This window comes from Prunus avium, chromosome 7, assembly GCF_965620075.1.
Source record: "Prunus avium chromosome 7, drPruAviu1.hap1.1, whole genome shotgun sequence".
Taxonomy (NCBI): domain Eukaryota; kingdom Viridiplantae; phylum Streptophyta; class Magnoliopsida; order Rosales; family Rosaceae; genus Prunus; species Prunus avium.
The window spans coordinates 5397318-5409381 of NC_142290.1; the positions used below are offsets into that span (position 1 = coordinate 5397318).

The 12064-nt window shown below is 38.2% G+C and overlaps 1 pseudogene; it reads left to right on the top strand.

Annotated features, from left to right (window-relative positions):
- The first annotated feature begins 677 nt into the window (after positions 1–677).
- Positions 678–11198, top strand: LOC148292893 (uncharacterized; annotated as a pseudogene).
- The last annotated feature ends 866 nt before the right edge of the window (positions 11199–12064 follow it).

Consider the following 12064-nt stretch of genomic DNA (forward strand, 5'->3'; position numbering starts at 1 on the left):
GGCTTTTGAATTCAATTGAATACAAAATTAATTCACCAAACTTATTCTTCCAGAATATTCTTAAGGTGTTACTCTTCTTAATTTTTTTTTCTCATGAAATGTTGGTCTACTTGCGATTGAAATTGAGTTAAGGTTTGTTTTTGCTTTTGTTTTTGTATTCATTGGGTTTGTTATCTTTTGTGCATATATTCAGTTGAAGAAGCTAAAATTCATACATCATAAGCCAAACAACCGTATTCTCTTACCAATCTCATTCATGTGAATTTTCACATCAGTTTATCACCTCGGTTATCAAACTAATTCTAGTTTATGATAACATCACATGTGTTGTTATTTTACTAACTATGACTATTGTCATATTTCAGTTAGATAAGAAAGACAATTCCTTAATTACTATGGATAAAAGCTGGACAAGTTTTCCAAGGTTTCCCCAATCTCTAAATCTATAGAACTATAGAGGAATTATTAAATTTAGCTGGTTAATATAAATTTATTTTTTGTGTAGATTTAGTTATCAGTACCAAGATGGAGTGAGAAAATTTATTGAGAATGCTAAACATTATGCAAGGAATCCTAATATGGTGATATGTCCTTGCAAAGTCTGTAAAAACCTTTGCTCTCAAACAGATAACATGTTATATATGCACATGCTCAAGCATGGTTTTGACCCTCTATACATGGTTTGGATCCTCCATGGGGAACAAGCAAGTACTTCAACACACGTTGAAGATTTGGAAATGCATGCACAAATTGAAGATTATGAAATGCCAGAGGCACATAGGATGTATAATGATGCTTATATTACTTGTGATGGAGCTGGAAAGTCAACACGTGAAAGTGTAGAGGACTGTTACAAAAAGAAGTTGGATGAGGCCCAATGCCCTTTATATACAGGGTTACAAAATACACAAAGCTATCGGCCACCACATACTTATACAAAATTATAAAGCTATAAATGGCCTTACCGATAAGGAATTCAACGATTTTCTTGAGGCTATTAAGGATATGTTACCAAATCCAAATGTTCTTCCTGATTCTTTGTACAGAGTAAGAAAGTTTCTGAAAGAGTTTGATTTGGGGTATGAGAAGATTGATGCATGTGTTAATGATTGTTGCTTATTTAGAAAAAGAACAAGAGCACATGGAGATTTTTCCCAAGTGTGGTGAGTCGGGATGGCAAGTAAACCCACGAACTTTGCGTTACTTTCCTTTAATACCAAGACTGCGAAGAATGTTCAATTCACCAGAATTAGCAGAGCAATTGACTTGGCACTCCACTCACCATACTCAAGATGGCAAGATGCGTCATCCGGTTGACTCAGTCACATGGAATGTGATTGACCAAAAGTGGCCCAATTTTGCTGGTGATCCAAGAAATCTTAGGTTTGGGGTTGCAACTGATGGGTTTAATCCCTTCAAGAATCTAAGCTCTCAATATATTTATTGGCCAGTTGTTCTAGTCATTTACAATCTTCCACCAAGTATATGTATGTCACAACAAAACTTGTTGCTGACTTTACTTATTCCTGGTCCAGAACAACCAGGAAACAACATAGATATATATTTGCAACCACTTGTGGCTGACTTGAAGGAGCTATGGACCAATGGGGTCGAGGTTGTTGACGTGAGTCTCCTAATTAATCAAGGAGATTTATTTCCTTGATTAATTAAGGGATTTACTTTCCTATTTTATATAATTGATAAATCTTTGTATAATTAGGAGATACTTTCCTAATTCTTTCCTGTATCTAATTCCTTGTATAGCACTCTTGTAAACTCTTTATATATACCTCCTTATGGAGAAGAATAAATCATCTGAACATATTCAAACCCGTATTCATATTTTAGCATGGTATCAGAGCAATCGATCCTAGGTTGTCTCTAAATCCTCGTATCGAATTTCTTGAAACCCGAATCCCTCGTATCGAATTCCTTGAAACACAAACCCGTATCCTCGTATCCTGAATCCCGAAACCCTAAACACGAATCCGAAACCCTAAACACGAATCCGAAACCCTAAACACGAATCCGAACCCTAAACACATATCCGAAACCCTAAACAGTTTTTTCCGTCGTATTCTTCAAATCCTTCCGCTGCAATGAATATCGTCTCTTCCTCCACAATTGCCACCACTGGTTCCCCAAGTTATGTTTTGCATAGTTCTTCAAAGAAACACACATAGGCCATTGACACCGGAGCCACTGATCACATGACCTTTGATCCGGGACAAATTTACTCTCATACACCGTCTTCTCAATCGGTGGTGTCTAATGCCAATGGTACTGTTGTTAATAATATGTTAACTCGCAATTGTACGGGGCAATTAGTAGTATAGCAAGACAAGTACGAGGTCGTACCCACGAAGACTGAGAAGTTCAAATTAGTTATGTACTTTAGATTACCAAATTCAAGAAGTTAGGAAGTTAAATCTAAAACAGAATTTAAAGCAAGAGTGAGTTTGAAAACAAATGCAGCAAGATTAAAATGAACTTTGAAGTGAGAATGCTTGTGATTATAGAAAGAAATGAACAAACTGAAATTGCAACGGAAAGCAAGTAAACAAAAGTAACAAAGGGTGGTTTTGAAGGTTAAAACACAGGTTTGGAGACTAGGGCATTCGATTCACCATAACAATTCAATTCTGGGTTATAAAGATTCAAGTAACAAGTCTAATTCAGATTCAAAGATTGATTCTTGCTAAAGTATGATTAGGCCATGGTGTTTGGTCCTAACCTTGTGTTCCTAATTCCCTAATTTGATCATTTGTTGTCTAACCTAAAATTAAGCATTAGGAACCCATTAAGCATAGAAGAACATTTTAAACAACCAAGTATGTATCTAATCCCTGTTGTCGAATGTCCATACATACTCTTCCTATTCATAGTTCAATTCGAATTAAAGCATGGTGTATACTCTTAATTCAAACCAAGATAGTTAACAAACAAGTTCTAATGGTGATCAATCATTCAAACAAGCATGTTAACTTATAAGCATAATGAATAAGAACATGAATCATGAATCAAACTTGAAACTCCAAACTTATAAACCCAGAATATTCATGTTAGGTTACATCGAAGCCCTAGTTATGGATTTAGCTACTCATAATGGAAAAGAGACTTGAACAGAAATGAGAAAACATAATGAATGCAATAAGAGTAGAAAAACCCTTTTTCTGAAGTTCTTGTGGTGTCAAAGGCTTCTCCAAGTGCTTCTCCACTTCTAATGCTTCTCCAAGAGCTTCCCCACTTCTAGAAAGATGTATGAAGGATATGGAGGTGATTTGGGATGAGTTTGAGTGAGTGGTGCTGGCTAAGGAAGATGAAATTCGTAGGGAAATGGAAGAGAAGTTTGCTGGAGTTGTTTTGGTGATTGTTGGAGTGTTTGGGATTGTGAGAGTGTTTGAGGATGGTTGGAGTGAATTGTGGGGTTGTGAATCCCAGGATTTGTTGTGTCTTGAATGTGGAATGGATGTGGTATTTATAGGGAGAGGGGAGTGATAAATCTGAATTCAATATGGCTAATGCATACAACACTTGCATTATAAAAGATGAATTGGTTGATGCACTTCACTAATGCATACAACACTTGCATTATAAAATCTGAATTGGTTGATGCACTTCACCAATAAATCCCACCAGCAGCCCTAGCTCATCTTCATGTCACCATGACCAAGCTTCCAACCAGCTACAATAGCTCATGCCTAGCTCACCATGACCAAGCTTCCAACCAGCTCATCCTGAGGTCAGCATGACCAGCAACTTCAAGGGCTTACAACTTGGGCTAGGCTGAATCAAATGAAGACTTTAAGATGTCCATTGTGAAGTTCAGAATGTGTATGATCCAACCACACAAGTATTGGCCCAATCCAAGCTCGGAGGAGGAAGTTAAGGCCGAAACAAATTGCTAACTCAGTTTGCTCGCTGACAAAATCCATCCTGAGCATGGTTCTGTGTTTGCTAGGTGACGGACTCCAGAGTTATCCAATGGGGCTGAATTTTGGATATGTTATAGTACACACCCATTGGAACAACTTTCATGAAGAATGTTGCCTCATCCGAGCTATGTAGGTTGCTGAAACAAAGCTTGCAATATGACCTACGGAACTGGACTGGCAGGGGGCTGTAGCCAAAATGAGTTTGTCTTTAAGCTCTTCTTCTATTCATCCAAATTAGGCCTTAACATGCATGAATTGCATGAATTATGCTCTCTTGCTCTTTTGGCCTACAAAACACACAAAGGGAGGCAAATAACTCAAAATTATAAGAAACTAAGCAAAAGAAGTAAGTAAATTGGGCATGTATATGTATGAAATTATGAGCTTAACAGGTACCCCCTCCCCAGTAATTGGGGAGGGTTCCCTCTCTCTCTCTGACTCCCTCACTTTGGATTCTGTGTTGATTGTTCCATCCTTACATCATCTTGTTTGTTGCCCAAATTACTACGGCTTTGAATTGTATTGTAACTTTTTGGCCTACTCATTGTGTTTTTCAGGACATTCTCAGCAGCAGGACGATTGGTTGTGGTACTAGGAGGGGCAAACTCTACTATCTGGACTTGGCTTCTGACAATGAAGCCAGCCTCAGTCAAGCTTACAAAATTGGGGGTGCGAGTGTTGAGAAGCACACTTCCAAAGTATGGTTATGGCATCGCCGTCTTGGACATGCTTCGTTTGGATACTTACAGAAGCTATTTCCTTCCTTATTTTCAAAGTTAGATATTTCCAATTTTCAGTGTGACATCTATGAACTGGCCAAGAGCCATCGTGTTCCTTTTCCCTTACGCTCAGCTAAAAGTCTGGTTCCCTTTTCTCTTGTTCATTCTGATGTTTGGGGCCCGGCTAGAATTCCCACTCCAGGGGGCGCTCGATGGTTTGTCACGTTTATCGATGATTGCACACGTATGACCTGGGTTTCCCTTCTCCAAACCAAAGGGGAAGTTAGTTCCAAATTTCAACAGTTCTATCACATGGTAGAGACTCAATTTCATACTCGAATTCAGATTCTTTGTTCCGATAATGGCGGAGAATTTCTCAACCATGATCTGAATCAGTTCTTTCAAGATCATGGTATCATACATCAACGCTCATGTCCTTACACTCCAAAACAGAATGGTGTGGCAGAACGAAAGAATAGACACTTATTGGAAGTAGTTCGTGCCTCACTCTTTGGTGCAAATATGCCTCGGTCCTTTTGGGGAGAGGCTGTCCTCTCTACAGCATACCTTATAAATCGGATTCCCTCCAGTATCCTCCAGTTCAAAACCCCCCTTCAAACACTCCACCACCATACCCAAATACCTCCAACCCAAAACCTGGAACCCCGCATTTTTGGTTGTGTGGTGTTTGTCCACTTACATGATCACCAACGCAGCAAATTGGATTCCCGCGCCGACAAGTGTGTTTTCATTGGTTATGCACCTTATCAGAAAGGTTACAGGTGTTATCATCCTCCTAGTCAGAAGGTTTATACTTCGATGGATGTTGTGTTCCGGGAACACGAGATCTATTTTTTAGATGCACAGGAGGACACTTCTCCAATTTCAGACTTTTTCCCTTCAGCCGTTTTTCCAGATTCGTTCCAGACTCAGAACGACCGGTCGCAGACCTCTAGCGACCGGTCGCCCGATGAAAACGACTGGTCGCCAGATGAAAACGACTGGTCACAAACGACTCTGCCTGAACGCGACCGGTCGCATGTCTGTAACGACCGGTCGCCACGTACATCAACGACCCTGCCTGAAAGCGACCGGTCGCATGCCTCTCACAATCGGTCGCCACGCACGTCCACAACTCTGCCTGAAAGCGACCGGTCGCCTGACCCGAACGACCGGTCGCCTGACCCGAACGACCGGTCGCTCCCCCCAGTTTTTTCTGAAATTGTTCCGCTTCAGTCCGATCCCAGCCATCACACTCAGGAGGAGAGAATTGAAGAGTTTGTGCCTGCTCCGGAGAATTCTTCAGCTCCAGTACCACACCAATCACCTACTGAGGACGTCATTCAGGTAACTTCTCTACCTGAAACTGATAACATTAATGAAATAACTGATTGCATTTCAGAAGGCGCAGAGCCTACATATCATATTCCAAAAAGGAAGAATCGTGGTAAACCCCCAGTTCACTACGAAGCAGATCTTAATGCAAAGGGGAAATATCCCATCAACAATTATGTATCCCTCACCAGATTATCTAAGTCACGGGTACACTTTGTGAAGCTGTTAGCCGACATACCTGTTCCCAACAGTGTAACCGAAGCACTAGAAGACCCAAAATGGAAAGAAGCCATGAATGAAGAAATGCGAGCTCTCCAGAAGAATGGCACATGGGAACTTGTGCCATTACCTCATGGAAAGAAGACAGTGGGATGCAGGTGGATCTATACTGTGAAACTCAAGGCAGATGGATCTATTGAAAGATATAAAGCTAGATTGGTGGCAAAGGGATACACATAGAGATATGGGATAGACTACCAAGAAACCTTTGCCCCAGTAGCCAAGATCAAAACTATCAGAGTCCTCCTGTCTCTAGCAGCAAATCTCGATTGGCCATTACATCAGTTTGATGTAAAGAATGCATTCTTACATGGAGACCTGGAAGAAGAAGTATATATGGACTTACCACCAGGATGTAACTTCACTCATGACAAGGAGAATCAAGTTTGCAAGCTCAAAAAGTCATTGTATGGATTGAAGCAATCCCCCAGAGCATGGTTTGGCAAATTCACTAAATCCATGAAGAATTTTGGATATATACAGAGTAATGCAGATCACACCTTATTCTTGAAGCGTGATGGAAGAAACCTTACTGCATTAATTGTGTATGTGGATGATATAGTCGTAACTGGAAACGACGCAGGAGAGCAAATAAAACTGCAGAAGTATTTGTTTCAGGAATTTGAGATGAAGGATTTAGGTGATCTGAAGTATTTTCTAGGAATTGAAGTAGCCAGATCCACAACTGGTATATGTCTGTCTCAAAGGAAGTATGTATTAGATCTACTCACTGAAACAGGAATGCTTGGATGCAAACATGCTGATACACCCATCGAGATGAATCACAAGTTATGTGAAGACATGGATCAAGAACCAACCAATAAGGAACAGTACCAACGCCTTGTTGGAAGGTTGATATATTTAGCCCACACAAGACCAGATATTGCATATGCTGTGAGTGTGGTTAGTCAGTTTATGCATTCACCCAGTGTGTCACATAGGAATGCAGTTGATCAGATCTTAAGATACTTAAAGTCAGCACCTGGGAAAGGATTAATGTTCTCAAAAAATAGAGATCTCGAAGTTGTGGGATATACAGATGTTGATTGGGCTGGCTCTATTACTGATAGACGCTCTACTTCAGGTTACTTCACGTTTGTGGGAGGTAACCTAGTCACTTGGCGGAGTAAGAAACAAAATGTGGTTTCTCGGTCTAGTGCTGAATCAGAGTATCGAGGAATGGCTCACGGAGTTTGTGAATTACTATGGATCAGAAGATTGTTGACAGAATTGGGTTTCAAGCCAGAAAAACCAATGGAGTTACATTGTGATAACAAGTCAGCCATCGATATTGCCCATAATCCAGTTCAACATGATTGAACTAAACATGTTGAGGTGGATAGACATTTTATCAAGGAAAAAATTGAGAAGAAAATCATTCGCCTACCATTCGTAAAATCAGAAGATCAATTGGCAGATATCTTAACCAAAGCTGTTTGTGGAAGAGTATTTCATGACTCACTTACCAAGTTGGGCATTTGTGACGTATATGCACCAACTTGAGGAGGAGTGTTGACGTGAGTCTCCTAATTAATCAAGGAGATTTATTTCCTTGATTAATTAAGGGATTTACTTTCCTATTTTATATAATTGATAAATCTTTGTATAATTAGGAGATACTTTCCTAATTCTTTCCTGTATCTAATTCCTTGTATAGCACTCTTGTAAACTCTTTATATATACCTCCTTATGGAGAAGAATAAATCATCTGAACATATTCAAACCCGTATTCATATTTTAGCAGAGGTGTATGATGCTTTCAGAAATTCCCTTTTCAACCTAAGAGCTGCTTTGTTGTGGACAATAAATGATTATCCGGCTTATGGCAATGTAGCTGGATGTACTGCAAAGGGGGAATTCGCATGTGCTGTTTGTAGTGTAGATATATGCTCTCAATGGTCATCATTAGCAAGAAAGACAGTGTACTTGGGTCATAGACTTTTTCTTCGACCAAATCACCCATGACGCTCAAAAGCAAGCTGGTTTGATGGAACCAAAGAAACAAAGAGGGCACCGAAACCATTGACTGGGAATGATACTTTACGTGCTTTAAGTGGCTTCACCAATGAGTGGGGAAAGTCCCAAAAAAAGAGAAAGAGAGCCCAAAAAGGTGATCCATCTAAAATATGGAAAAAGAAGTCAATTTTTTTTTACTTACCATATTGGCAGGTTAGTTCTTTTTATAATATCATACATTCCTTGTAATTAGTTCATTACTTTTAAGCTTGAACTAAACATATTGTTTTTGAAATGTACCATAGGTATTGCCTTTGCGTCATAATCTAGATGTGATGCATGTTGAAAAAAACGTTTGAGAGAGTTTGATAGAAACAATATTCGATGCTAAGGGAAAGTCGAAAGATGGATCTGATTCTCATAGAGATTTAGAGTGATTGGATCTTATAGGAGATTTGCCTTTGGAAGAACAAAAGGATAAGTTGAATATTCCATCAATGCGCTACACATTCTCAAAGATTGAGAAATTAAAATTTTGTGAGAGGTTATTTAATCTAAAGTTACCTAATGGATATAGCTCAAATATTGGGAATTACATTAAAGTGGAAGAATGCAAAATAGTTGGTTTGAAGTCCCATGATTATCATGTATTGATGCAACAGTTGTTAGCAGTAGCTATAAAAGGACTTCTACTTGATGGACCCCGAAAGGCAATATACCGTCTATGTTCATTTTTTAATGAGCTATGTGATAAGCCTATATTTTATATATATATTTTATGCCTCCTTTGCTTATTTATTTGTTAATTTCCTTGAATTAAATTGGTTGTTTTAATTGGTTTTGTGAGATTTGTGAAGGAATTGTGAAATAGGAGAAAGTGGGCAAAAAAGGATAAGAAGATGAAGATTGGAGTTTAATTAAAAAAGAAGCCAAGTCATTCCTTTTGTTGCAAGGAATGTTGTATTAATTTCCTAGTTCAAGAGGGTTCAAGTCTTATCAAGTCAAACAAGGAGAAATAAAGAAGACCTTATTTTAGAAGGAATCCTATTTTTATACCAATTGTAATTATACCTTAGGTAGGATTTCTAGGAGTGTTATAAATAGAGAGTTTAGGTCATTGTTCGAGGGATCCATTACCCATTATCCATCCGCGATCCTCCATCATCTACCATCACATTCCTATACATTCAGACTCATAGCCAAAACACTCAAAGGAGAGAGAGTTTTAGAGAGACAAAGAAGACGACCTGGAGCGAGAGTTGCTGTTGTGCAGAGATCAAATCTTCAATTGGTTTTTTCTTTCCTATGACACTGTTTATCATGGTTTTTATTAAAGTTGTCATGAACTAATTTCTTCTTGCTAGGGCTACGATGTAGCCTAGCCATGAATACTCAATTACTTTAGTCAATGTTAATTCCAAGTATTTTTCCATGTTGAGTATCTTTTACCATGCTTAATGCTTTGAATGTTTGGCCAACATTTAATTGTTTTGATGCTAAATTGACGATAGGGATATCCAATTTAGGGTTGCTTCTTGTAATAGATGCCATGAGTTACATGATTAGACAGGGATGTTTGTCATGACTTATGTGGTTGTTTTACAGATTTTCCAAGGAGTTTAATGGGTTCTTATTATCTTAATTCCATCACTAGGGATAGAGTGGGTTGGTAATAAGAATACTTTTGGTATAACCAGGGATGGAGTATCGAATAAAGTAGGGAAAATCAACTGTCAACATGGAGAATAATTAGGATTAACATGCTAATGGAATTGGGTAGAATTGGTTATGGTGAAATCGGAAGCTCTAGTGCTCTCATAACTTGAATCTCACTATTTTATTTTTCTAAGCTTGCCTTTATTCATTGTTTTAGTTAATTAATCAATCAAAATCTCATCATTCAATTGTTCAAATAAAGTCTTGGGTTAATCACAATTGGTACTTAATAAATTAAATCACTCTTCGTGGGAACGACATTTCACTTATCACTGTATTACTTGTGCGGATTGTGCGCTTGCAATAAATTTCACAACACTATGTCAAAGAGTGATTGGTAAAAATAGATTGGAAGTATTGGAAGACGAGATTGCAGAAACTCTATGCTTGGTGGAAAGGTATTTTCCTCCATCTTTTTTTGACGTCATGGTTCACGTAACAATTCATCTAGGACTGGAAGCTAGATTATGTGGACCCGTGCATTACCGGTGGATGTACCCTTTTGAGAGGTAATTTATTTTAAGCCTTTATTTTATCTATGCAATACACAATCTAATCAATGATTGCACATTCAGACAAGGAGTAATTAACTGTTCACTTATTTCCTGTGCAAATTGTTAGATATATGAAGGTGCTTAAAGGGTATGTTAGAAATCGTGCACAACCGGAAGGATGTATAGCAGAATGGGTTCTAACTGAGGAGTGTGTGAGATTGTGTAGTGGACACATTCAACAAGTTGAGGCAGTTGGTAACAAATACCATCGTAATGAAGATTTTGAAGATGAGACAATTATAGTGGGTTGCCCACTTTTAAAGGGGCATCTAATTCAACTTTTTGCCGAAATGCAAGACTATGGTGTTTATCTTGAAGCTGAGACTCTATGCAGATCTAGTGCCAAGAATACAACACAAGTTGTTGCAAATGTTGATTATTATGGGGTCATAAGGGACATTTTGCTGTTGGATTTTGTCAAATTTAGGTTACCTATATTTCAATGTGACTGGGCCAACATTGTTAGTGGTGTCAAAAAAGAGGATGGCTTCACATTAGTTAACCTTCATGATGGTTTAAGTAAATTCAAAAGAGATCCATTAATTTTAGCATCTCATGCAAAGCAAGTGTTCTACTTTAGAGAAAGTGAAACCTCACATTGGTATACAGTACTAAAGGCACCACCAAGAGGCTTTCATGACCTAGAGGAATTTGATGAGAGTGTTTATAAATCATATGCTCCACAAAGATGCATCTTCACTTGACATAGATGATAGGGACAATGCTGATAATTAATTGTTTGTATTCCATATATGAAATTAGTTTCTTTTCCTATTGGCATTACAAATTTTGTTTATGTTCATATTACTATGGGCTATATATTTTATTTGTTTATCAAAGTAAGACCCTTGCATTTTGTCTGCTTTTGAGTTGTAATTCTATCAACTGCAATCACAATCAGTTTCTTTAGTTACAATGTGCTAATACTATTTTCTATTGAACTTATTGTGCTGACATGTTCTTTGCTGTTTTGATTGTGTTGGTTTTCTCTTAACATCATTTTACTAATTAGAAAACTGGACATTTTATGGTACTTTTTTTTTTTTTTTTTTGGGTTAAATGGCAGATTTACACTGGAGATGGCAGATTCTATTGGAGGGAAGGAAAGACCTAGATGTGGTTTGAGAGAAGGAGCTAGTTCTTCCAGAATAGCTTATGAGTGTTCTGAATCTACACCTCGAGAAGAAACTATTCCCCATTCTATGAACAAGGAAAAGAAGAAGAAAAGAGGTCAAGTTATTCCAACGGGAGAAAAATGTCGCAAGAAAATTGAGTGGAATGAATCTGGTCAACCTGTTGGTGAAGTCTCAGTGAGGTTTAGTACAACCCTTGGGGTTATAGTAAGGGAGTGTGTGCCAATAAACATAGAGTCATGGGACCAAGTGACACCTTCTATCAAAAATCGAGCTTGGACTCTCCTGATGGTAATATAAGTCTTTCTCAATGTGCATTTACGTTATGAGGGATTTGAATATTTGTTCTTATAGTTCTTGATTTGATATTGCAGAAAAAATTCATAGTGGAAGATTCACTACTACAAAAATGGAAAATTACGACGCTTATTTAACGA